The sequence below is a fragment of the Argiope bruennichi genome, chromosome X1 (assembly GCF_947563725.1).
Source record: "Argiope bruennichi chromosome X1, qqArgBrue1.1, whole genome shotgun sequence".
Lineage (NCBI taxonomy): Eukaryota > Metazoa > Arthropoda > Arachnida > Araneae > Araneidae > Argiope > Argiope bruennichi.
In genome coordinates this window covers 111,256,277-111,284,065 of record NC_079162.1, presented here as the reverse complement: position 1 = coordinate 111,284,065, position 27,789 = coordinate 111,256,277, and the positions used below count along the sequence as shown (strand labels likewise).

General features: G+C 31.2%; 1 protein-coding gene across 4 annotated transcripts in view; it reads right to left on the bottom strand.

Moving 5' to 3' along the window:
* LOC129958294 (uncharacterized) overlaps window positions 1-27,789 on the bottom strand; it is a 165,108-nt gene that overhangs the window by 81,354 nt on the left and 55,965 nt on the right. Inside the window, exon 1 of one of the 4 annotated variants that reach the window (XM_056070675.1) lies at window positions 17,450-17,599. The exons of 2 other annotated variants lie outside the window; for them this stretch is intronic. The gene's annotated coding sequence lies outside the window, so the exon portion shown is untranslated. Of the gene's footprint in view, window positions 1-7,711; window positions 7,911-17,449; window positions 17,600-27,789 lie in introns of those variants that run through there. One more of the 4 variants, XM_056070678.1, reaches the window with a different exon arrangement.

Below are 27,789 nucleotides of genomic sequence, written 5' to 3'. Positions count from 1 at the left end.
CATCCACTGTTCGTAAAAATTTGACTCATTTATCCAGTTAAGATTCATCGAATCCTAGTGCTCACCAAGTTTTCTTTATGTGGAGAGTAAAAGCTGCATACAATTATAAAAAGATGAAACAACGCGATTTTTCATACTTGGTATGAGTGAGCGAACAAAAGAAAAACCGAGTCAATACTTTTCACAAATTGATCCTCGAAAAATAAATCCCCGAGAATCCGACTAAATCCCCGAGAAACAGATCCTTAGAGTTTCACGATGCAAGGAATAAGCGATAGCAGAAAAAAAAAAAAACTTAAAGAAGATGCTTGTTATAGTCACCTAACACTAGAAAATCGAAAGAAAAAAAAAAATCCTTTCAAAACACAAGTATCTTCAGTGAAATCCATAGAATAATTCAAGTGAAGCTGAGGATCTGTGTAATGGAATGATAAAATGGAGGAGAAAGCGTCCCCTCTGAAGAATCGATCATCTCACTCAGTGAGTGAGCTCTCCCCCTCCCCCCTTTGATCGATAATAGGATTGCATTGTTCCCTACAGAAGCAAATGATGTGGGAAAGGACGAGATTCCGATGCTACTCACCGCTTTCATTCAGATTTACAACGAGAAAGAAGTCACACTGGCGACTCGTAAAAACGATACGAACCACAACTTCCACGTGCTTAGTTCGCCCAGAAATTTATTACTAACGTTTCCCTGTTTATTTTCTTAGTGTTATAATCTTTTACCATAGTTTTTTTATTAGTTTACTAGCTATATAAACCATTGTAATTAATTCTATTTGAATTGTTATTATTGAAATTAGTAAAGACAAATGTAAAATTTCCAGACAGAAGCTAATAATGTGGTAAAAGATGAGATTCCAATTCTCTTCACCATCAATTCTAGATTTACTACAGGAAAAAGGTTACATTGGTGACTCAAAAACGATAGTAACCACAATTTCGACGTGCTTAGTTAGCACTGAAATTTATTACTACGTTTTTCAGTTTATTTTCTTAGTACTATAATCTCTTACCATAGTTTTTCTGATTGGTTTACCAGGTATCTAATCCACTGCAATTCTTTTGAGATTTTTAAAGACGAATGTAAAATTTCCAGACAGAAACTAATGATGTGGTAAAGGACGAGATTCCAATCCTCCTCACCATCCATTCTACATTTTCAACGGGGAAGAGGTTACATTGGCGACTCATAAAATCGATAGTAATAGCAACTTTCCATATAGTCAGTTAGCATTGTTTTTCGGTTTATTTTCCTAAATTATAATCTCATAGTATAGTTTTCCGGATTAGTTTATTAGCTATCTGATCCAATAAACCTCTTTTACAGTTATGAAATTATTAAAGACGAACGTAAAATTTTTTGACAGGAACTTATGATGTAGAAAAGGATGAGATTTCATTTCTCTTCACTATCTTCATCCTGATTTTCTACGACAACAAAGTTACATTGGCGACTCATAAAAACAGTACTACAACTTTCCCTGTGCTCTGTTAGCTTTTTTTTTCAATTTAGTTTTTTTTTTGTATTATAATTATTTACTACTGTTTTTTCGTGTTAGTTTACCAGATTTATAGTTCATTGTAACTATTTTTCAGTTTTTTTTTAAGACAAGTGTAAAATATCCCCGACAGAAGCTAATGATGAAAGTAGGGCGAGATTTCATTTATCTTCATCATCTTCATCCAGATTCACTACGGGAAGGAGGTTATGCTGCAGGACAATAAAAATGATACAAACTACGAATTTCCATACGTTCGATTAGATTTGTTTTTCAATTTAGTTTCTCAGTATTGTAATCATTTACTATTAATTTTTCATATTAGTTTACCAGCTTTATAATCCACTGCAATTATTTTTCCGTTATTATTTTGAAATTATTAAAGACCAATGTAAAGTGCTCCTGGCAGAATCTACTTATATAAGAAACATCGAGATTACATTTCTCAAAACCATCTTCACTCAGATTCAAAACGGGAAAGGGATTATGCCAGCAACTCAAAAATGGCACTAACCGCAACTTTTCATATGCTCAGATAGCACTGTTTTTCAGTATTATAATAACTTAGTATTGTTTTTCGGATTAATTTACCAACTTTATTACCCACTGTAGTTATTTTTCAGTTATATTTTGTAATTATTAAAAACAAATGTGAAACATCCTCGGCAAAATCTAATGATGGGAGAAATAGTGGGACTCCATATCTCAAAACCATCTTCATCCAGATTCTCTACAGGAAAGGGGTTATGCTGGCGACCCATAAAAACGATACTAATCACAACTTTTCATATGCCCGCTTAGCTTTGTTTTTCAGTACTATAATCTTTTACTACTGTTTTTCGTATTAGTTTACCATCTTTATAATCTACTGCAAGTATTTCTCAGTTTTTTTTTAATTATTAAAGACAAATGCAAAATTTCCCTAAAGAAACTAATGATGTAGAAAAGGACGAGGAAAGCTATCTAATCCACTGTAATTCTTTTTAAATTCTTTTTTGAGATCATTAAAGATAGATGTAAAATTTTCAGACAGAAGCTAATGACGTGGTAAAAGGCGAGACTTAAATTATCTTCATCTTCATCCAGATTCACTATGGATAAAACGTTACGTTGGCGACTCATAAAAATGATACTAACAGCAACTTTTCATATCCTCAGTCAGCACTGTTTCCCAGTATTATTATCTCATATCAAATATTTTCTGATTAGTTCAGCAGCTATCTAATCCATTACAGTTCTTTTTAAATTACTACTTTTAAATTATTAAAGACAAATGTTAAATTTCCCGACAGAAGGTAATAATGTGATAAAGGATGAGATCCCAATTCTCCTCACCATCAATTCTAGATTCACTACCGTAAAAGGGTTAAGCTGGCTACCCATAAAATTGATACCAAAACTTTCCATATGTTCAATTAGCATTGTTTTTTAATTTAGTTTCACGGTATTATAATTACTTATTATTGTTCTTTTGTATTTGTTTAATAGCTTTATAATCCAATGCAACTATTTTTAAGGTTTTTTTTTTTTCACTATGGAAAGAGTACTAACTTCAACTTTTCATATGCTCGATTAGCATCATTTTTCAGTTTCGTTTCTCAGTATTATAATTACTTATTATTGTTCTTTTGTATTTGTTTAATAGCTTTATAATCCAATGCAACTATTTTTAAGGGTTTTTTTTTTCACTATGGAAAGAGTACTAACTTCAACTTTTCATATGCTCGATTAGCATCATTTTTCAGTTTCGTTTCTCAGTATTATAACTACTTATTATTGTTCTTTCGTATTTGTTTAATAGCTTTATAATCCATTGCAACTATATTTTGTTTTTGTTTTTTAATTATTAAATACGAGTGTAAAATTTCCCGACATAAACTAATAATGTAGAAAAGGGCGAGATTCCAATTCTGTTCACTCTCGTCATCGAAATTCACTCCGGGAAAGATATTATGTTGGTGACTCATAATCACGGTACTAACTTCAACTTTTCATACGTTCATTTAACTTCTATTGTTTTCGAATTAATTTACCAACTTTACAATCCACTACAATTAATTTTCAGTCTTTTTTTTTTTTTTTTTTTTTTTTGCAATTAGCAATGACAAATGTTAAATGTTATCGGCAGAAGCTAACGATACAAAAAAGGTCCAAATTCCTTTTATCTTCATCATCATCCAGATTCACTACGGTATAGGGGTTAAGCTGGTGACCCTTAAAATGATACTAACTGCAACTTTCCATATGCTTGATTAACTTTGTTTTTCCAGCTAAGTTTCTCAGTATTATAATCACTCATTATTGTTTTCGAATTAATTTACCAACTTTACAATCCACTACAATTAATTTTCAGTGAGTTTTTTTTTTTTTTTTTTTTTTTTTTTTGCAATTAGTAATGACAAATGCTAAATGTTATCGGCAGAAGCTAACGATCTAAGAAAGGACCAAATTCCTTTTATCTTCATCATCTTCATCCAGATTCACTACGGTATAGGGGTTACGCTGGTGACCCATAAAATGATACTAACCGCAACTTTCCATATGCTTGATTAACTTTGTTTTTTCAGCTAAGTTTCTCAGTATTATAATCACTCATTATTGTTTTCCGAATTAATTTACGAATTTTATAAACCACTGCAATTATTTTTCAAATCTTTTTTAATTATCAAAGACAAATTGAAAATGCTTCCGGAAGTATCTTGCCAGCATTTTTATATCTGTTCAAATTCAAATATACATTTAGCAAATATATTACAACATATTCAAGCAGCAAATAAAGATAAAAAAAATTTAAATGTAGAATATTTAACAGTCTACTTAAAACCACATTGACAACGGCATTTTTAACTCTACTGTATAACTTCCTTCATTTATAATTGGACATTATTAATTAGATGAATAAGCTCTCATGAAGAATAACTTTCTACCTCGTCATTTGAAACCACAATGACGCGTTTAAGCTGTCATATCTCACTCCTCAAAATTCCATTCTACCGCAGTGTGTAGGCATCTGATCCACGGCTTAAAAATACAGGGTGTTCAATAATTATTGTCGGGGTTTCCGTACCTCATAACTTTCGAATAAAAAATATTACGCAAAAACCGATTACGTATTCGTAAATTACAACTCAAAGAATTTTATTAATGATATTAAAGTGTAAAGCTTGCACAATTTGCACTTTGTAGGTATTCCGCTGAAGGCGATTCTTTGAGTTGTACTTTACGAATACATAATTCTTTGAGTTGTAATTTACGTATTCATAATTCTTTGAGTTGTAATTTACGTATTCATAATTCTTTGAGTTGTAATTTACGTATTCATAATTCTTTGAGTTGTAATTTACGTATTCATAATTCTTTGAGTTGTAATTTACGTATTCATAATTCTTTGAGTTGTAATTTACGAATACATAATCGCCTTCAACTGAATGCCTACAAAGTGCAAATTGTGCAAGCTTTACACTTTAATATCATTAATAAAATTCTTTGAGTTGTAATTTACGAATACGTAATCGGTTTTTGCGTAATATTTTTTATTCGGTAGTTATGAGGTACGGAAACCCCGACAATAATTAATGAACACCCTGTATGTCTGTAACCATACCACGAAAGGGAAGTGTCTTTATTGTAAGATAGATTCTAACGTACCCTTTTCACTTCGTCAAATCAAAATTCTGCCATAAGGTTATGAGTCACAAGATTCCTAGGAAACAATATATGCCAGTGACAATAATATTGCGCATTTTATGACACAATCTGATAGATTTATATTCGCGATTCCATGATTCTAATGATAGCTTCGTTCCGATTTTAATCAAAATTTTTTAAAAATAAGTAACTTATTTGAATTTTTTCAATTATTTTACTAAGAAAAATAGTTATTCCTATAAGATCATAATAACATCAGCGATGCTTTAATATTTTTTTTCAAAAAATAAAAGAAGTAAGTTCTTCCACAGACAGTTATATAGCAACATGTTTAATTTAGTTATATTAATGCCTCGTTTAAAAGTAACACTAGGGCTATTTTAGGAAGGACCTCTTACTTTTGAATAGCGATCAGATGACGAGGGTGATACCTGAACTAGTAACCCTCTTTACAATCTTCCACACCATACCAGCGGGAAGACGTTTGGCCCCGATGGAGTTAGGGTGCACCCCTACGGTTCTGACCTTACCACCAGGCCAGAGCGGCCCAATAGCAACATGTGACTTGTATCTAAATTAATTCAATCATTGTTTCAAACTTTTAAACCTAGTTCATAAATAGAAAAAAAACTCAAAAAGATTTGTGAATAACTAAGACATTTTTATTCTTATAACAAGCCGGTCTCATATTAAAGTTGCTTGAAGGATCCCGTGGTGTATACTTCACACTGTGCAGTGTTTTATTTCAAACTATACGTAACCCAGTTTCAGAACTACCATTTAATTTTTAACTTTTTTTTTTTTTGTCGGTTGAACAGGAGAGGGTTTAATAAATAAATAATCTTTTAGTGGAAAGCAGAGCAAAAACTGCTTTCCAATTCTTCCATGAGCTTGGTTTAATTTAGTTCAATTAACCTTAAATTTTAAAGTGAACTGAAGTTATCTTGAGGTGGGCATCATAATTTTTAGCTGTAGTTAGATGACGAGGAAGACATGCGGGCTAGCAATCCTCTCCCACTTTTTTTTTTCTTTTTTCGAATATTTACACAGCACCATTGGGAAAACATTTGATTCCAATAAATTAAATTGCAATAGGGGTTCTACACGGCTGATCTTTTATGGAATTATATATCGAACCCATGACCTTCATATTCTTAAGCTGAGACCATCACAACCTAATAGTTAGGTAGGTGTATTATAACAATGTACTTAAATATCAGTTATCCTTGGTACAAAAGTATCAGGACTTAATATAGAGCTTTTAGAAACTGTTTGCTTGTGAATAGCGATTTAAAATTTTCCTTGATTTCATACAGAAATGGAAAAAATATATATAAAGGAACTTAATCCATTAGCTACCACGGATCTGAGTTGAGTATTTTGGAATTTTACGTACGCCACTTGTCGCCAAAAATATAATTTGTAGCCTTACAGTTTAGTTTCATTCTAAATATTGCAGTCAATATTGTGTTTAGAAGAAAGTATATATTCCTTACTTTGTTTCTTTACAACAAGTGAAAAAATTTGAAATTCGTCTGCAAGTTGGAAAAAAAAATTATCATATTTCAAGCATTATATTTTTGGTTTAGTTTTCATATTATAATGAAATATCGTACATAAATATGTAGTTTGGAGGTTTTAGTAAACATATGTTACTTACTCGGTCTTTTGTTTCTTATTAAAATGATTTTATTGATCATTTTATAACGATATCCTTTTCCCAAAAGTATCAAATATTTTCACGACAAAACATAATTTGAATTTAATTATACTGTTAAAAAACTTTTTGTTCATATATATATAACATATCCGGCCAAAAATTAAAAAAAATATCCAGTTAATGGGTTAAAGTCACTACTTTGAAACATCATAGTATGATAATGCTTTAAATTTGATTCAACTGTTTAGTTTCTTAATAGTTTGATTGCATCAGACACTGCATTCAGTACGTAACGCTTTTTACATAATATAATTGCCAGGATGAAAATATTATGTTAATAAATTATCGGGAGTTTTATGAAAAAATTAACAATGGCATAAGCACATGATACAACAATAAAATCGCCCAGATTTTCATTAGAACAATAAAAGTTATCTTTCCAATTTTTGTTTAAAATTAACTTCAAAAAAATCATTAAAACTACAGAAAAAAAACTAAGGAAATGAAACAAAATCCTTGAAATATCAACTTTTTATTTTAAAATGGGGGGAAAAGTTTCTGTTCGATGATACGCTTCAGAATGATTAAGAAAAATATGAAAAATTCAATTAATTAATTAAAAATCTACTTGAGATTTTGAAAAACCATTTCTTAGGCAGTATTTTCAACCTAAGAACTAGCGGCGTGTCCAAATTTGGCATCTCCAAATTTAACTTTTAGCTTATTAAAGCGCTGCATCCTTAGTAATACGAATTTTAGATCCGGAAATTTACAAAAAAAAAAATAGCCAGCCTGAAAATTTTATGTTAAAATCCACCGAGATTGAAGAGCTCATTCAGTTTTATAAGTGAAAAAAGCCCCAAAAAATAAGCAAACAATCGAAACATTATCTCTTTACCTAGGCAGTAGGTCTCATGTCCACTTAAAGGATTACGAGGAGGAGAAAACATTGGAATGAAAAGAGGGAGTCAGAACAAGTGGTGAGTCATAGGAGTGACACAAAGAGGCCATCGGATCCGAAATAAAAATACGTGGTGTCACATTCAGCTGGGAGGTTTCAGGAAGGGGAGAGCGAACACGCCGATGGCGATGAGATGGTCTGTCAGGAAGTTCCGTAACAACAGAGGAGCAAGTGAAATCTGTTTTCCCCACAAAGTGCTATAGAAAGACAAACTCTCATTAACAAATGCTGCAACAACAAAGGTGCAGGACAAATTCTGTTATTCCCATAAAGTACTATGAAAAGACAAACTTTCATTAAGAAAACTGTAACAGCAGAGGAGCAGAACAAATATGTTATTCCCATAAATTGCTATAGAAAGACAAATTCACATTAACAGACGCAATAATAAGAGAGGTGCAAAACAAATATGTTATTCCCATAAGGTACTATAGAAAGACAAACTCTAACAGACGCTGTAATAACAGAGGTGCAGGACAAATATGTTATTCCCATAAAGTGGTACAGAAGACAAACTATCATGAACAGACGCTGTAACAATAGGATAAATCTGTTATTCTCATAAAATGCTATGGGGAAAAAATCTTATTGATTTTAGATTTGTGTTAGGCCATTGATTCTTTCAATTTTCAGGACGCTTTCTAAAGATGTAAGAGGTAAATTGATAAGAAGACAAGTAAATTCGTAAAATCATTATCAACCTCACAATAATAAGAGATGATACATTTTGTAAATGTGAAAATATCCTCCAAAAATTATTTTAAAATTCATATAACAAAGACAAAAATTAATTTGTTATTAATAATTTAAAATTGCAAAAGTCAATGGGAAACTAGTGAAATTCAACAAAATTTATTAAAAACGTGGATATTATTAGAAATGATTAGAAAAGTGACCCTCTTGTCTGTATTAGATCATTTATTGAGACAACAGATGAAATGAAGGAAGCTGGTACTTTAGTCGAAGTTGTAGAGGAAGTTGGTACTTTAAATATATATTCAGTATTTTAGTGATTGAACTAATTTTTTTAGAACCGCTATTGAACTAATTTTTTTTAAACTTTCTTTTATATACGAAGTATTAAAAGAGAAATCATATTTGTGAAAAAAATCCGTTCACGATTTTGATGAACCGCAACGAACTCTGTCTGTTTATCAGCTTGAATTGTGAATACATAACTCAAAACTGTACATAACTAATAATACATAACTAATATACATAACTAACTGTATTTGCGAGTATGTGAACGCGACAATTGAAACAAACAGCTTAAACAAATAAGATTCGATATGAGATCGTGTCACCAAAATTGTAATTTTGTATCAAATTTTGGTCTCTCTCTATAAAAAAAGACACCCAAAATTCATACCAAGTATTCTTTACTGTTCTACTGGTATACTAGAAACCACTTTGTTGGTATATTAGAAAGTTGAGAGAGAATATTTCGGCATATTATACTCGAAAATATAAGATTTTCAAATTAACAAAAATAGTGAATTCTTGTTTTTTGCATGATATTTCCTATACTACTAGCCGATGCCATGATATTAGATTGAAATGACTTAATTGTAGCATAACTTGAAATTAATACACAATAAAAAATTATTTAAGCCTCACATTTTGAACTACAATATACATTAATTTAATATTTGATAAGAAAAACAAGTAATATAAAAAAATAATTAAGTCAATTCCTACTTTCGCAAGAATTGAATTCCATTCTTCACTTCACTTGAAAAATATTATAACCGTTGCATTTTACCGATTGAGCTACTGCCTGTTGATTTCAATTTTCATTACAAACTGCTATAACTCTATTTAGAGTATTAAAAATTAATTAAATTGAATAATTAATGAATTAATATTTGAAAAAAACTGTATTAACATCAAGTGTCATCCACTACAAGTTTAAAAAAATGTTTTTAAACTTGAGCGGATGAATCAAAAGTATTTATTAACGATTGAAAATTTGAACAAGATATATAAATATATATAGAGAGAGTGTGAACTAATAGTAGGAATTGAATGAAAGAACCATAAAATAATAATAGAAAAATCAATATTCTTTTACTGTCTACACTGTTTTTACGATTCCAGTATTTATATAAAATAATAATACCTTTTGAACAAAAAATTATTGTGAATTGGTTCCTGCTTAGTCTTTTCTATCACCCGCTCACCCCTTCTTTCCCCGATTCCCATCCTAGTCAGAGCGTCCGCCACTGTTTAATTTACGATTACACCACTGTTTATATAATTATTCAGTTTTATGAATTACATTTAGCATGTTATCATGAATTTCCTGGATGCTTCATATAAGAGTAAAACCATCTCATCCTTTTTAAGAAATATTTTAATTTTCCACATAAAAGTATTAAGCAATAAACTTTTCATTTTCTATCAACCCCTTTAATGCAGATGGACTCTTTTATGTTCCATACATTATTTTTTTAAAATCTTTTAATCACGTGGGCGTTGAGTCAATTCTTAAATTGAGGTCATCTGCAGACACTGAATCCGAAGACAGCAAAGCCAATATTAACTTCCTTACTGTTTCACGAATTGTAAACATTTCAAACTTTCCTTCTTTTTTTTCCTGTCAGTGTATTCATGCTATAAAGAATTCAGCTGTTTCGCAAAGTGTGCGCCGCGGCTTCCTGAGGAATCCCCTAAGGAAATCTAACCTAGATTTCCTTAAAGGGGGCTCTGAGCAGTGCAATTTTCATAATTTTACGATCAGTTTTAATTCAATTTTACAGATAAAGAATATTTTTGCAAAACACTTGTCACAGTTTATTACCTAGATTGGGATATATTCTTTAAAAATGATATCAATAATTTTGCATGAACTGGAGATCCATCTAATGCCACCACTGTCCCACGGGGGGGGGCACTTCGAAAGTGAGGATGAGAAGCTTCCGGCGTGGTGATTGGTTCTCGCCACCCTAGTAGGGATAAGAAAAGGTGGGGATTGGCTACCTTCCATCGATGACGGGGCGTACTTCCTTAGGGAACGGTTGTACCGTGGCCGGTGATGGCCCTAAGGATTCAACCACAGTTTCCGCCAGTGTTGCTGTTGTGTGGTCCGGTCATTCAGGTTTTTCCGCGTGCCTTCGGGGGGGGGGGGGTTTGGAGTAGTCAGTCTATGATAAATGTCACAGCTTCATATGCATTAATTGCTGTAGATAATGAAAATATGATTTATTTGTTTTGAGATAATTCATTAAAACAAAATTAACTACTTGCGGTGGCAAGAAACTAGCAAGTGCGAGTGCCAAAACAATCCACTGTAGCTGTCAGCGAGACCACACAAAGTATCCAATACCTTATAGAAATCGGGAAAATTAATTAATTTTCAACTTTACACTGCGCTCCTGTAACATGTGTTCCGGCATACAATCTCAGTCGACGGGTCGCGGCGTCATTTTTCCTTCTGTAACAATTTGCCTGCTGACGTGTGTAGCATATCATTGGAGATTCTGTGACAAAAACGTCTCGACGTGCGTGATAAGTCTTTCCAATTAATTTTCCACGTAAGGCTGTGCTCCTGTAAACTGCTCCGGCAAACAATTTCAGTCGAGGGATCGCTATCATTTTTACTTCTGTGACAATTGTCCGCTGACGTATATAACACCCAGTTGGCGACTCTGGGACAAAAACATCTCGACATGCGTGGCACGTTTTTCCAATTATTTTTCGACCTAAGATTGTGCTCCTGTAAACTGTGTTCCGATAAACAATCTCAATTACCGGTTCGCGAACATCATTTTTACTTATGGGAAATTGCCTGCTGACGTGTGTAGCACGTTGATTATCGATTCTGCGACAAAAGCATCTCGACTTCCATGGCACGTTTATCCAATTAATTTTCGACCTAAGGCTGTGCTCCTGTAAACTGTGTTCCGGCAAACAATCTCAGACGACTGATCATGAATATCATTTTTACTTCTATGGCAATTGCCTGTTGACGTGTATAGCACGTCGTTGGTAATTCTGTGACAAACGCATCTGGACGTGCGAGGCACGTCATGCCATGGCAAGTGGCTAAGAAGCATGGAATCAGATGAATCTGAGTAAAAGATGAGTATTCACTTGTAATTGTCAATATTCGGAGAATTTTAATCTTATTTGCTTGATTTATGTGAAGTCGAGTTATTCGTTAGCTGTTTCCCCCTTTCTACGATTTGAGAAAATATGTTGTGATCCATCTATTCGTCCTACTGATTACTATATATGGGACTGATTACTATATACGATTTGAGAAAATATGTTGTAATCCATCAATTCGTCCTACTGATTACTATATATGAGACTGATTACTATATACGATTTGAGAAAATATGTTGTGATCCATCAATTCGTCCTACTGATTACTATATATGAGTGATTACTATATACGATTTGAGAAAATATGTTGTGATCCATCAATTCGTCCTACTGATTACTATATATGAGACTGATTACTATATACGATTTGAGAAAATATTTTGTGATCCATCAATTCGTCCTACTGATTACTATATACGATTTGAGAAAATATGTTGTGATCCATCTATTCGTCCTACTGATTACTACATATGCTAAAATTTTAGTTAAATTTATTATCAAAAATATATTTTATTTATTTTAACACAAGCTGCTGTACAAACTATAAACGCTATTTTGTACAATTAATTATTGTACTAAGAGTACTTGTTAAAATATTTCATAGGACATTGAAAATCGGAAAACTTTTGGAACCACGACACTAGCGAAAGCATTTCATTGAAAACCTTCATCTTTAGATAAATAATATAAGCACTAAAGAATCTATGTTAAAAATACGGAGCAATATGCTTATTCCTTTAATCATATCTAAAAATAGGTTGCAACTTCCATCATATGTAATTAATATTTTAACTAGCTACCTTATTGATCTATAAAACATTCTTTATAAAAGAAAAGAGCCTACATCAAATCAGTGGGCGAGGTCTCCACAAAACTTTCTCGGATATTCTCTAATACACTTGTCATGCCAAAAAGCGAATTACATGGCATTGGCGTACAATAGTTACCAAAAATTAACCTTTGGAGTGAATTTAGCCTTTTTTCTGAATCTATCTTGTCATCCTTGGCGAGTTATTTGGCGATTAATCAGTGGCATGCGTTAATAGTATCCGAAATCGAATTCACGTTTTAGACAAGTTTTTTTCAACCGATTGAAATAAAAATTTGACACAAATCTGTACTTGTAGTTACTAAATTTCTTACCAAATTTGATATATTTCAGTCATTGCGTTTTTGAATTATAGCGTTTACATGTTTCTGAAATTATAGACCGACAGACAGTCAACCAGTGGTTGGATTTGTATCAAAATTTGACAAATGTCTACACTACGGATGTTGAATATGTGTACTGAAGTTTATTTATCTCTCTTCGTTTTGTAATTATCTTGTTACCTCATTTGCGACCAGCCGGACAGACGGACTTCCTCATAAAGGATTTTACAGAAAATTTGATAGAAATCTGCAAATTTGGTGTAAAGGCCTCATACCAAATTTCAATCGCCTAGTTCAAAGCGTGTTTGAGTTATCCCTGTCACAGACAGACAGACGAACATTTTCCAAAAATGTTTTTCGAATTCAAGGTAGTCTAAAAAGTGGAGATTCGTCAAAATCTCGAGTTAATTAAAAAAAAAAGACTTAAGCTCCTTAAAAACACAAATTTGAAATATTAAATTAACACAACCATTATCAGTATAATTTCCCTAAAATAATAAATGTGTATTTTTCTTTTTAAATTTGTGCATTTCATTCTGAAACTGCAAGAGTTTTTGCCATCTTGAATGAGTTACCATGGGAACGATGAGACCATATATATATATATTGGTTGATTTATTTGTCAAGTTTTTTTTTCAACTCAATTTTAACAATAAGAACTAATGAATAATTTTGTTACAAAACAAAAAGAATAATTCCCCTTTCATCCTCATTTTTTTATTATTGCTTTCCCTCATTATTATATAAGTGGAAATTCCGAAAAAAACATGAGGTAAGCTTGAGCCGCAAGTTAAAATCGTGAAAGTAGTTTCATTTTTTAAAGTTTGCAAATGTATATTTTTTGTAAGTGGTCTTTTAAACAAACGTCACGATATTTCAAAACCAGTTTGAAACACAACGAACTTTTTTTCTATTGAAAATGATTACGTCAAAGAGCATTGATTTTATGTTCCGTGAAAATACAAAGAAAGGAAAAATAACTGTATCCGTCTCCTAAGTGCTCATCTCTATTAATAGGTTAAAGTTAATGCAAAAAATATAGAATTTTAAAAATCAATCCTTTCGGGGTGTTTTTTTTTGACAATTATTAAAGAAATTAAATAAATGCTTATTTATTATATATATTAATCATATTCGAAATAATAACAAAAGAGAATTCGTCAATATTATTTTAATTTTGACAACATCAAGGCCATTTCAGCTCTCTAAAAGAGGAAAAATCTTTCACTTTTTATTTATAAATTCGTTACTTGTTTTTAATCGTTAGTTTTATGCAAAACTAAATTACAGTGTCAACCTCCAAATTTCATAGAATAATTTAGACCTGATTTCTATTTTGTCAAAAGAAAGAGATCTAATGAGAATCTACATGATAAAAAAAAAGAAAGTGGATATTAACTCAATTAATCAGAATTAATTAGAATTTAAATATCTATAACCATTATTATTTTAAATTACACATTTTTGTGGTAAAAAATAACATTTTTAAAGCATTCACAATATGAAGAACCCAGTCGTGGTAATGCCGTATTCACATGTGACCCACAGGTATGTCACGATGTCTCATAAAGGTATGCTAAAATTATTTTTCGGTAAAAAACTGTTAAGAACCAACCACATACATTTCAAAAACAGATTGGGCCAAACATTTTATCATTTAAAAAAATTAAATATAAGGCACTAAAATGTATTGTTTACTTTAGCCACTAATCATGAATTGTATTTGGTATCCCACTGCAATTAATATATTAATTAATGTTTCTTACTTAAAATATTTAGACATTTTATGTGGGAAAAAAGAATATGAATATGAAAATGTTCAGCTGTCTTCAATTATCATCAAATATTAAGAATATATTTCTTAAGTAAACTGTAGGGAATGTGACAATAGGCATTTCTACTAATGCATCTTATTAAAAATTTTTGCTTATAAGTACGAGGTAAAAGAAAAAATGCACGAGTTGTACAAAAAAAAAATATATTTAACATTTATTTAACATATATTTATTGCGAAAACTAATACAATACGACTTTTGTACAATGACTCACACTTTGTAACTACGATTCTTGAATATCTCAGATGTATAAATGACGAAGCATAATATATAAAAACATCCCAAATTCAGTGAAGCCGCCATTCATTTGGAGAAGTGAACTCGAAAAAAACAAGTATTTTCAGTCTATAGTGGGCAAGAAATGAAGACCTTGTCGAGTTGCCAGTGATGAGGTATATCTCCTTACTTTGGCGGTTTGAAGCACAACTATTTTATTCTTATTAGTTATTCCATTTAATGATTTTTTCCATAGTTCTTTATTTGTAATATTGATGACATGATGGATTTTCTAATGCAAACACCGCCATTTAAACACCAACTTACTTCGCTTACAGAACTATTAATAAAAGTCAATCAACAGTTTTAAAAGTATGTAGTATGTAGCAATGATGTTGTAAATCATTGCATACAATTTTATCCATGGATTAATCAATCAATCATAAATTAATTAAACAAGGCAATGATTTCATTTGTCAAACTACCATATTTTTTTTTTTATGCTAGAGGAGGACTTTAGAAGATGGACTTCAAAATTACGGGAAATGATCAAAGAAGATGACAGATCTTAAAACTTTTACTGTCCATTAACATGATGTATCTGACTCATAACAATTGGAACTCAGTCTACATACATAGCGGGTCATCAACAGAATCGAGTCTCGAACCCACTAACCTAGGAACCTGATGTCCATACATTTCAATTATGTAATCTCGTCTTTTATTATAAAAATGGCTTATGAATTGTCTATTTAGTATAACAATTTTTGATATATATTATCAACAATGTTATTTTGACAACGCTATTTGATGTACATTTTAATTAAATTTAAAATCAGTCAGAAATCACATTTTGTTAGAAAAAATCTGCGATTTTCATTAAAATAGAATGCTTTATTGAATTATGCTAATACTAAAGCTGTGGGATACTTCAGAATTTTGAAGAAATATCCAATAATGAACTTTAAAATGTTTTTCGTAAGCGAGTGTTATTTTCGCTTTCTCCAGTAATAGTTTAATAGTTTTCGAACTTGTGGTTTTGTTTACGCGAAATTTCAAGTTTATATGATGAATTTACTCTTTTAACCTCACCATTTCTTACAGGTAACGCGTGCATTCATTTTTTTTTTTCGATTTTTAAAACGATGTGAAATTAGTTCTTTAATAAGATTTCCAAAAAGTGAGCCATTGTTCATCAGAAAAGTCTGAGTTTTAAGAAAAACAATTTTAAAAAATTCATAAACTACGCAATATCGATCATTTCTATTCTTCTTATTGAAAGTCTTTTTACAGTGTTATATCGTTTAACGATCTGTATTCCCCACACCATGCGCGATGTTTGGATTATTTTCCAAGTATTATTTTCAATTTAGCAAAGTAAAGCGCAAAGCATGCAATTTACAAACAAATAAAACAGATAAAATTCATTAATCAAAAAGTCAACCATTTTCCCCAAAAATTTGACTATCTAAATAGTCCTTAGAATACAAAGTTTTGAACTGCTTCATAAGCATTCTAATTAACCCTTAGCACTCGGATAATGCCTCTCACTCACCATTCAAGACGCTGCATCATGTTGACGTTTTATTTATTTATTTTTCAATTTTGATTGTTAAAAATGCCTACAGAAGGGTAAAAAGATGAAGATTAATTTTTCAAAGAAATTCGACTTAAAATAATTATGTATATTTATCTTTCAGAGAAATAAACAAATCTTTGTATTAGGTGAATAATTATGCATCGAATTACTTTTCCGAGAGCAAAGGGTTAAAATCCAGGGGGCACAACCTATTGCCCGATATTGTACAATATTTCCCAGTATTATATAATATTATATTAACCCTTTAAAGGGCCATTTTTTTTCTTGTCATATTATGTCAAAATATTTTTAGGCTTGAAATTAGAATAAGAAAAGGGATTCATTTAACTTATTAGATAAATTTAATTTGATTTGATTCATTAATTAATTTGGTTAATTAATAATTAAGTAACAAATCAAGACACATCATTTTGTCTGAGATAAAGAACTGAAGGCATCTAAGTTTCTGACTTACTAAAAAAATTTGTCAGAACTTATGCCAACCTACATAATTTCATACAAAGATTGATAAATTTGGTGGGAAGCATACTTCCCACGGCCCTAGAAAGGGTTAAATTGTATAATGTTATACTATTGCGAACATTGTTCAATATCGTATATCGTATAATATTATGCAATATAATTGTGCTACCGGGGAAGGTAAAAAGATTAGATGTCGCGTTTAGCCTGTAAATTTCTCAGCACCCTTTCAATTTTAAACTGAAAAATAAAATTACTGCAAAATCCGCAACTGTTTCGCCGTTACGAAGGAAGTGGCTATCTTACCTCATCAAGGATGGTTTAGACCGCAAACTCACGCATCCATGTTGGGAAGGCATATCTTGATGTGATCGACATCCAAAAGCATCCCCATCTTGATGCGTCCATGATGGATTGGTACCGAAGAGGTGTTACTTCGGCTATTGAGAGCTGTGACTCACCTTCGTGTCCCGTTTTCTCGGAGTGTAGCGGCAGCGAAAGGTAGAAAGGAAGAAAACGGATGATTCACAGCGAATTAGCGTAGAAAGGGAACGGGAACAAATTAAAGGGAGAAAGTCCGTGGGAAAAACAGGCTGCGCTACCAATGACAAATCAATCTATAATATACTGGGGGACATGGATATCATCTCTCAACGGTGCGATCTCGTTAGAGCGTCGTTCACTCATTTCGTATCTTGTCAACTCCAAGTAGAAGAAAATGCTGCGCTATATTACGCAAGATTATGTGTTGCGGTATATTACGCAAGATTAAGTCATGTATAATAGTATGCAATATTCACAATATTATCAGCTCTCAAACGTGCGATCTCATTAAAGTGTCGTTCACACATTTCGTATCTTGTCAACTCCAAGTAGAAGAAAATGCTGCGCTATATTACGCAAGATTATGTGTTGCAGTATATTACGCAAGATTAAGTCATGTATAATAGTATGCAATATTCACAATATTATCAGCTCTCAAACGTGCGATCTCATTAAAGTGTCGTTCACACATTTCGTATCTTGTCAACTCCAAGTAGAAGAAAATGCTGCGCTATATTACGCAAGATTATGTGTTGCGGTATATTACGCAAGATTAAGTCATGTATAATAGTATGCAATATTCACAATATTATCAGCTCTCAAACGTGCGATCTCATTAAAGTGTCGTTCACACATTTCGTATCTTGTCAACTCCAAGTAGAAGAAAATGCTGCGCTATATTACGCAAGATTATGTGTTGCAGTATATTACGCAAGATTAAGTCATGTATAATAGTATGCAATATTCACAATATTATCAGCTTTCAAACGTGTGATTTCATTATAGCATTGTTTACTCATTCCGTATCTTATTATTACCTCCAAGTAGCAGAAAATGTTGCACAGTATTAAACAGGATTGTGTGTTGCATAATATTATGCAAAATTTACAATTTTGTCATCTCTCAATACTGCGATCTCATTATAGCATTGTTCACCTATTCCGTATCTTGTCAACTCCAAGTAGTAGAAAATGTTGCGCTATATTAAGCAGAATTTTGTGATGCATAATAGTATGCAATATTTACAATATTGTCATCTATCAGCACTGCGATATCATTATAACGTCGTTCATTCATTTCATATTTTGCCAACTTCAAGTAGCAGAAAATGTTGCGTAGTTTTAAGCAAGATTGTGAGATGCATAATATTATGCAATATTTAAATATTGACATCTATCAGCACTGCAATATGGAAATGTCATTCCGTATCTTGTTCAAGATATGGAAATGTCATTCCGTATCTTGTTAGCTCCAAGTAGCAGAAAATGCTGAGCTACATTAAGCAGGATTTTGTGATGCATAATAGTATCAATATTTACAATATTGTCGTCTTTCAGCACTGCGATATCATTATAACGTCGTTCATTCATTTCATATTTTGCCAACTTCAAGTAGCAGAAAATGTTGCGTAGTTTTAAACAAGATTGTGAGATGCATAATATTATGCAATATTGACATCTATCTGCACTGCAATCTCATAATAAGGTCGTCCATTCATTTCATATGTTGTCAACTTGAAGTAAGAAGATGTTGCGCTACATTAAAAAAGATTATGTTGTGCATAATATTATGCAATATTCACAATACTGTCAGTTCTCAAACGTGCGATCTCATTATAGCATTGTTCACTCATTCCGTATTTGTTTTAACTCCAAGCAGTAGAAGATGTTGCGCTATATTAAACAAGATTGTGTGATGCATAATATTATGCAGTATTCATTATATTGTCCGCTCTCAGCAATGCGGTCTCATTATAGCGTTGCTCATTCATTTTGAATCTTGTCAACTCCAAGTAGCAGAAAATGTTTCGCAATATTAAGCAGGATTGTGTGTAATATTGTGCAGTATTCACAGTTTTTGTCATATCGCCATTATCATACAATTTTGTACAATTTTGCCTATAATATGCAATAGACTATTGACTCATCTTTAGCCAATTTGATTTCGTATTAGCTTTATTCATTCAATTCGTATTTTGACAACCCCAAGTCACAGAAAATGTGCATGAAATTATGAAAAATGCATGATGTTGTATTTTACTATCAATATTTAGAATATTGTAGAGTATCGTGAAAATTACCTCTAATTATTATATAACTTAATCCATATATACAGGATATATTTATTTAATCTCTTATCAATTTGATTGCGATATAGCATCGTTATCAGTTCGAATCTTGTCAATCCTTGGTAGCAAAACATGTGATAGCTAGGCAAAGATTGTACTATATAGCGCAATATATGTTATGAAATATTGTTATACTGCATAATGCTATAAAATATTCTGCGATTCTATGACGTATTCTCGATATTAGTTTATAATATATAATATATAAATCCTTCACAGGGTTAAGATCTATCATAGGAATGTAGGTAATTCGATCCTACATCATTATTCTACCAACAATAACATACAGGAGAACAATGATATCGCCTCTCAGCACATTGATTTCGCTGTCGCTTCATTCATTCGTCATTATGTCAACTCGAACTAGTAGGAAATGTAATGCCATATGATATAGGATTGTATGATGCTATTCATTTATTAAACAACATTACCCATATCATTAATGCTGTATAATATCAAACAATAGATATTTATACCCTCCCTCTAGTCTGCATGCTATTTCTTTACATCATGGTTCATCAGTATGGTGTATTGTTAGATGCACCTTCAAATATATTCACGACCTCATTTTCATCCTTAAATACTAAGAAAATATAGTCACGTGGTTCCCCCCCCGTCCTGCTAAAGCAGCCGGGGTAATCTGAATTGCCAAATCGCCACGAAAAAAAATCAACGGTGTTGTGATTACATTATAGTACCTATTACAAGAGTTTACGAGCCTCTCCTCACACAGGGTTATGATCTGTCATCGGAATGTAGGAATTCGACCCCACATCATTATTCTACCCACCGTTGAAATGAAAGCTTTTCATTCTCATATCTAACCCCCTCCCCTTGGGATTTAATTCAAGATGAATAAAATTTGATGTAACATTGCATCATGTGGTAAATACAGTTGAAATGTTTTAAACTAATATTATATTGTTAATCACATTTGTGTGATATATTTGATTCAAACTTTTTCCAATTCCACGAATTCCGCTGCAGTTTAGAGTCGATATCCTTGTTGTAATAATAATATAAAAGGCGAAAAAATTATTGGTCTTTGCAAAATACAGAGTTATTTACAGTTAGATTGAAATAAATAATTTACAAAAAAAATTCATATTTTCATTTCTATCTTAATTAAACTATCAAAGAGCGAAACTTCTCAATTTAAACGATATAATAATATTTTTTGAAATACTCAATTAAATTCTCCATATTAAGTGAACAAAATTTATAGAAGATATTTCTTTTAAATATATATATAATAAGGACTATGCCTTAAAGTAGGAAGATGGTATGTATTAATCAAAAATATCATCGTAAGTTAGAAATTCATTACTTTTCACAGCATTCGTTGAATCAAAGTACGAAACAAAAGCCGTCAAAAAACAACATTTCGACGATCAGAAAATTTTTCGAAGATTAAGCATGCCTATAAATTGATAAGACCACAAAAGTATCTTAAAATAGATGTGAAAATTATCTATTCATTCACGACTCAGGTATTACACATTTTCATTCCTTTACAGTTAAATGCGATAACCTTTTTATCCACAGCACATGCATAATTTAAGACACAAGCGCATGATTTAGCCATAACTTTGATTCATGAATTCATTTATGGCTCAGAAATCGTGTTTTATTCTCTCTTTTTTTTAAATCTAAGTGTGATTTATGAATTATGTATGTACATGCAAGATTTAACAGAAATAATGATTTAGTCATACCATTTTTATTAAGAAACATAACCGAGATTAAATTCATCTCAAAAATATTGTTGATTCTATGGTGAAGAACTACTGATTTCAGGTTCTGCTTTTAGTAAAACATGAAACCAGTGGAATTATAACAATTTACTCTCAATCCAGTTTACAGATTTACAAATGCGATAATAATTTAAAAGTCGAATTCCATTACATGACATTAATTTCACTATGAATCTGAAATGTTTTATATTTATGTGACAATGCATGCTCACCATTAAAAATATACGAAATCTATCTGTCCTTAACAAAGACTCTAACCTGATTACCATGGTGCCGAAACAAAACGATGGTTATGTTGTAACATTTGAAAATTAAAAAAAAGGGACAAATACAGATGGACTGTAAGAATCTATGAATAGTGGTTGACTAGACTAGAGTCATGAAAAGGATAAAGAGAGATGGTCTGCAGGAATCTATGAATAGTGGTTGACTAAACTAGAGTCATGAAAAGGACAAACAGAGATGGTCTGCAGGAATTTATGAATAGTGGTTGACTAAACTAGAGTCATGAAAAGGACAAACAGAGATGGTCTGCAGGAATCTATGAATAGTGGTTGACTAAACTAGAGTCATGAAAAGGACAAACAGAGATGGTTTGCAGGAATCTATGAATAGTGGTTGACTAAACTAGAGTCATGAAAAGGACAAACAGAGATGGTCTGCAGGAATTTATGAATAGTGGTTGACTAAACTAGAGTCATGAAAAGGACAAACAGAGATGGTCTGCAGGAATCTATGAATAGTGGTTGACTAAACTAGAGTCATGAAAAGGACAAACAGAGATGGTTTGCAGGAATCTATGAATAGTGGTTGACTAAACTAGAGTCATGAAAAGGACAAACAGAGATGGTCTGCAGGAATCTATGAATAGTGGTTGACTAGTCTAGAGTCATGAATAGGACAAAGAGATGGTCTGTAGGAATCTATGAACACAGGTTGTCTAGACTAAAGTCATGAAAGGAACAAATAGAGATGGTCTATATGAATCTATGAACCTTCGTTGACTAGTCTAGAGCAAGGAAAGGGACAATATGCATGGTCTGTATTAAATTATGAACTGTGTCTGACTAGACTAGAGCCATGAAAGGGAAATAAGAATGGGGTGAAGGGACCTATGAATCGTGCTTGACTAGATCAGAACCATGAAAAGGACAGATATAGATGCTCAGTAGGAATATCTGAACCATGATTGACTAGAACTATACGATTAGAACCATGCCAATTCTGTACTCGACTCACGAAACCCTATCCCAATGATCCAAATTGTGCAACACGGCACTTCGGGGAGTCTCGATTTTCCTACATGGGCATCTCCAGATATTATGCAGTTTTCCTTATTTTATATATTTTTACCACAAACTCATGAATTAATGACTATTTTACAAAAGGTGCTCGTTGGAATTTTGCAGACGTTGCAGCTGAAAAGGCAGAATTCAGCAATGGTACCGCGAATTAAAAATGTTTGAGAATCATTGTACTCAGTACCCTACCAAAGTGAGGATGTCTGACACACAACAACAGATTAAACACTTTTCATTACCAAATGCCCTGCAATTACTGGTAAATTGGGTTCGAAACTTAAATTCACGGATGCAGAAGTCGAAACTATGACTTGCGGTACTAAGTACTAATGAATAGTAAAGAATTGTCCGGGAGATAGAAATTTATGTCTCTAATTATTTCTTTTCTACATGGAGATGTGGAGGCTTGGAGGTAGGAGACGCGGCTTTGGTCATAGTTTTGGGATTCCGATCCGATTCCACCATTCCTAGTGAGTTTGGTACACGATAAATTTGCTTTGCGGACTAAACATTCTTATGTTGATGTGCTGTGAAAATTTAAAAAACCAGGTGTCAGCTCAGATGTCATCATCGTCATCCGATCATGGTTCAAAACTAGGAGGTCTGTTTCAAAATAGTAGTTCTTGTATAACTTCAAAATGAGCGGTTCATCAAAATGAATTACACTAAACGTCGAATATATAGAAGAAACGGTGAATGTGAAATTTTTAAATATATCATTTCATTATTGGTTTGAATATGAAGATTTTAAATTTGTGACCCAAAATGGGAAAACAAATGAAATAAACTACAGCACAATTTTCCGTCACTTTTCAGGTAAAACTAATTATGAAAATCATCTTATTTTCGAAATATTTCATGAACATTACATTCATATACAATTGTATCAAATTAATTTTTTATTTGCTGGTGTTTACTTTTTGATATTCTTATTTCATTAAATAATATTTTTATATATATTTTGGAGTAAAAAAAATTTTTTTTTCATGCAATGAAAAAGAGGAGAAATTTATTTCGTCAGAGGAAATTTAAAACAATGATTAGAAAAATATAGGGACTAATTAGTTTTCATCAAAGGTTATTTTATATATATAGATTCGAAACAAAAATTTCATTTGTAAACGTATCATATATATAGCAAAAATAAAACAAACGTTGAATAACCACTTCACTGCTAAAAAACTTCAGTACAAATTAAATTATTCATTAATTTAAAATAGCTATAATCGAGTGAAATTGCAAAAAAAAAAAAAAAAAAAAAAAAATGCAAAATAATTAAAAAAAGCAACTTTAAAAATATATATCATAAACCTTTATCTATTCAAAGATAAAAAAAAAGAAGAAGAAGAAATGTAGAAACCCCTTTCAAAATTGTCTCAATTTTACAAATTCGTAAATTTGAGATTTCTAAATAAAAATATCATTAACTTAAACAGTTTTTAAATGACAATTAATTCAAAGATGTCATAAAAAATCATAAATTACACGTTTATAAAAATGCGAATAATCAACTATATTAGATAAGTTTTGTTCCCTGGATAACCACGGCTGCGATATCTTTTGACCTCAACCTTGAAGGGGAAAAAAAAGAAGTAGATAATTATGGCCTTGATGCGACTTATTGTTATTCTAGTCTAACACTGCGACTGAATTAAGCCGCGTTTCCTCATCAGGATGAAACGAAACCGAACTTCAAAGGAAAAGCACTTTCCGAGATACGCTATCTGTAGCACTGAGGTCTGACAGCACTTTCTCCAGAACTAATTAGATTTATTGCGGAAAAATATAATAAGCGTGACTGGATGTGGTTTTTGAGGAAATTAGATGAAATAGCCGATCATTAAAAACCCCTTTTCTATAAAAAATCTTTACTAGTGTTCACGAAATAAAAAGCGGCAATTAAGCATTTTATTGCCAAAATTGAGACTGCTTCGTAATATGATTATGAATTTTTTTTTATTAAGCTGATCTTTTGAAAAAAAAAACTCTTATCAGCTGCATGGATGTAGATATTATTTCATTTAACAAAAAATAAATAATTATTTGAAAGTAATTGAAGTGTTAAAAGGAAAACAATGCATTGTATATCTGAACGAATACTTCAGTTACTTACAGCTTTAGTTATATAAAACCTGCCGTAAAGATATCTTGATCATATATATAGATAAATAAACAAATGTAAATAATCTACTCAACTGATTTCAATATATCAATTCTATCTAAATAAATTAAAAGAATCTATATTTAAATAATATTCATTGAAAGCAAAAAAGGAAAAAAAGGATTTTAAATAAAATAAAATAGCAATAGTATAAAATTTTAATGATATTTTAAATAGTATTTAAAATAGCGCTTTCATAAATTTTAATGATTGTTGTACTAATAATGGAGTTTCATTAAAATTCCGAAGATAATGCATTATTTTTACATAATAGGTATTAGTAGAATAATATTGAGTGAAGGCAATAAAAGAAAAAGGATTTTAAATAAAATAATATTTTAAATAATAAATAGTATTTTAAAGAGCGCTTTCGTAATTTTTAATGATTATTGTATTAACAATGAGATTTCATAAAAATTCCAAAGATCACGCATTATTTTTACATGATAGGTATTAGTACAAAATTTCATAAAGATAGCTTATGATCACTCTAAATAGTGGCATATTATTTAAGAACGTAAAAAATAATTACGATGGATAAAAATTGAAAGAATTCATTCACTAAAGCCAAGGACACTTTCAAGGCCATGCATTATTTTCATTAATAAGTGGGATTTTAAATTTTATGTCTCTAAACTTGTAATACCATCAAAATAGTGCACAATTTTTAAAAATAACGCATAAAAAGCAGTCAAAATTGATTTATCGAGTTAAAATTATTTAAATACTACTCGTCCGTCACGATCATCCGCTCGCCCATCATATAAGTAGCATTTAGTCATGTCAATCAATTTTTACGTATTGTCTCTTTTTGCAATAAAAAAATGCATTTTTTTAAAATTAAAATTAAAATCAGCGTAGTTGTTAAAGATGGGGGATTATTTAAAATTTTATTTTGCAATATATCTTGGAAATAGAGAACGGGATGTGTAACTGGCCTCCGATGAAGTATTTAAGGGCCATGAGCTTCTATATGAAATAAAAATTGGCGAAATCGATAGATTGGTTGCACCTGGGGAGTCTGTCAAGTCTTTTCTCCATAGAGAATGTACAGTCAAATTATTTTATTGATTTTTTTCACCGGAAATAAAGGATAGTGGTGCTCGTGCATGAGTGTGGAAGAGGGGATCTGAACTTTCATATGAAGTAAAAATTGGTAAAATCGAACCAGTGGCTGGAGCCGGGGAAGTTTCATTTAGTGAAGTGATTAATATATATATAAAATAATTTATTAAATTTATCAGAATCAAATTTCTAGTGATACGACTCAAATGCGGTGTGTGAATTTCATTTGCGCAATATATGCTTCAATTTTATAAAAATATGCGAGATGATTGTGAAGTGTGCAGATTTTTCAAAAATTAATAGAGCTTTCTAGATTTTGTTTTACCCTGACAAAATATGCAGCTGTTCTTGCGTTTGGCTTCGTCATATAATAATAACAATCAAATATACATTTTTGGAATACTGCATCTTTCTGATAAGAGAACTCAAAATTTGATACAAATATGCATTTTCATGAGAAAAGTACATACAAAATTCCATCCATTTAAGCTCTTTCCCTGCTTAAGGCATTATGTTCATAAATAAATAATGGATAAAAATACAAGTACACAATCTATCTTTTTGACGGATTTGACCCAGCATTTAATTCAAATATAAAATTTTAATGCAAAAAAATCACATGCTAAATTTCACTCATCTATCCCGCTGCACTTTTGAGTTATCGTATTTACAAAAATATGAACAGTCTTCAGGCTTTTTAAACGGATCTGATAAAATATTTAACGCAATTTTAATAGATCACAAACCAAATATCATATATCTAGCTCATATGAGGATTACAATATTCTCTCTTTATATTTATCCTACAATAGAAAGTAATTTAGTAAAAACAGTTCTTTAAAACACCTTTTAGTTATTATAGTTACTGAAAAGGAGAAAGTTTTTTTAATTATTCTCTACTTTTTAATCATTAAACCATTAACTAACATTTTTTTTTTTTGATATTTTTGGCCAGATAAGTTATATAAATGCACGAAAAGTTGTGTAATGTATAATTATATTAAAAATATGTTTTGTTTTGAAAATATTTGATATATTTTTAAAAAAGTATATTGTAATAAAATGATCAATAACACAATTTCAATAAAAAACAAACGACATAATAAGTAACAAATAATTGCTACAATCTAAATTTCTTATCTATATATGGTATTTTATTATAATATAAAAACCAAACCAAAAATATAATGTTTCATATGTGACAATTCTGTTCCGTTCAACTTACTGTTCAACTGCTGTAAAAGAAATGAAGTCCAGAATACACTCTATCTGCTACACACACACCACTGAATGATATATTTAAAATGAAACTAAACTATCAACCGTACCAAATATATATTTTGGTGACGAGTGGTAATGTAAAATTACAAAATCGCCAAATGGCGACCGTGGCAACTAATAGGTTAATACGATTACTACCATGATTTAAGTCTGTTATTCACACCTTCTATCGAATTAGAATCTATTATCTCTTAACTATATTAATTAGGTTATCTAATAGTAGATATGAATCATGGCGTGATTTAAATGGCATCAGCGTCAGCCAAAATGTTAACTAATAATTCATTATTATAAATTCTGACGAAATCTGAAATCGATTTTTTTTTTCGAATTCATCACCAGGTGGCGCCATACATTTAGTATCAAAATTTAACTAAATCTTTCGAGTAACTGATAATTAAGTTCAGAAAATG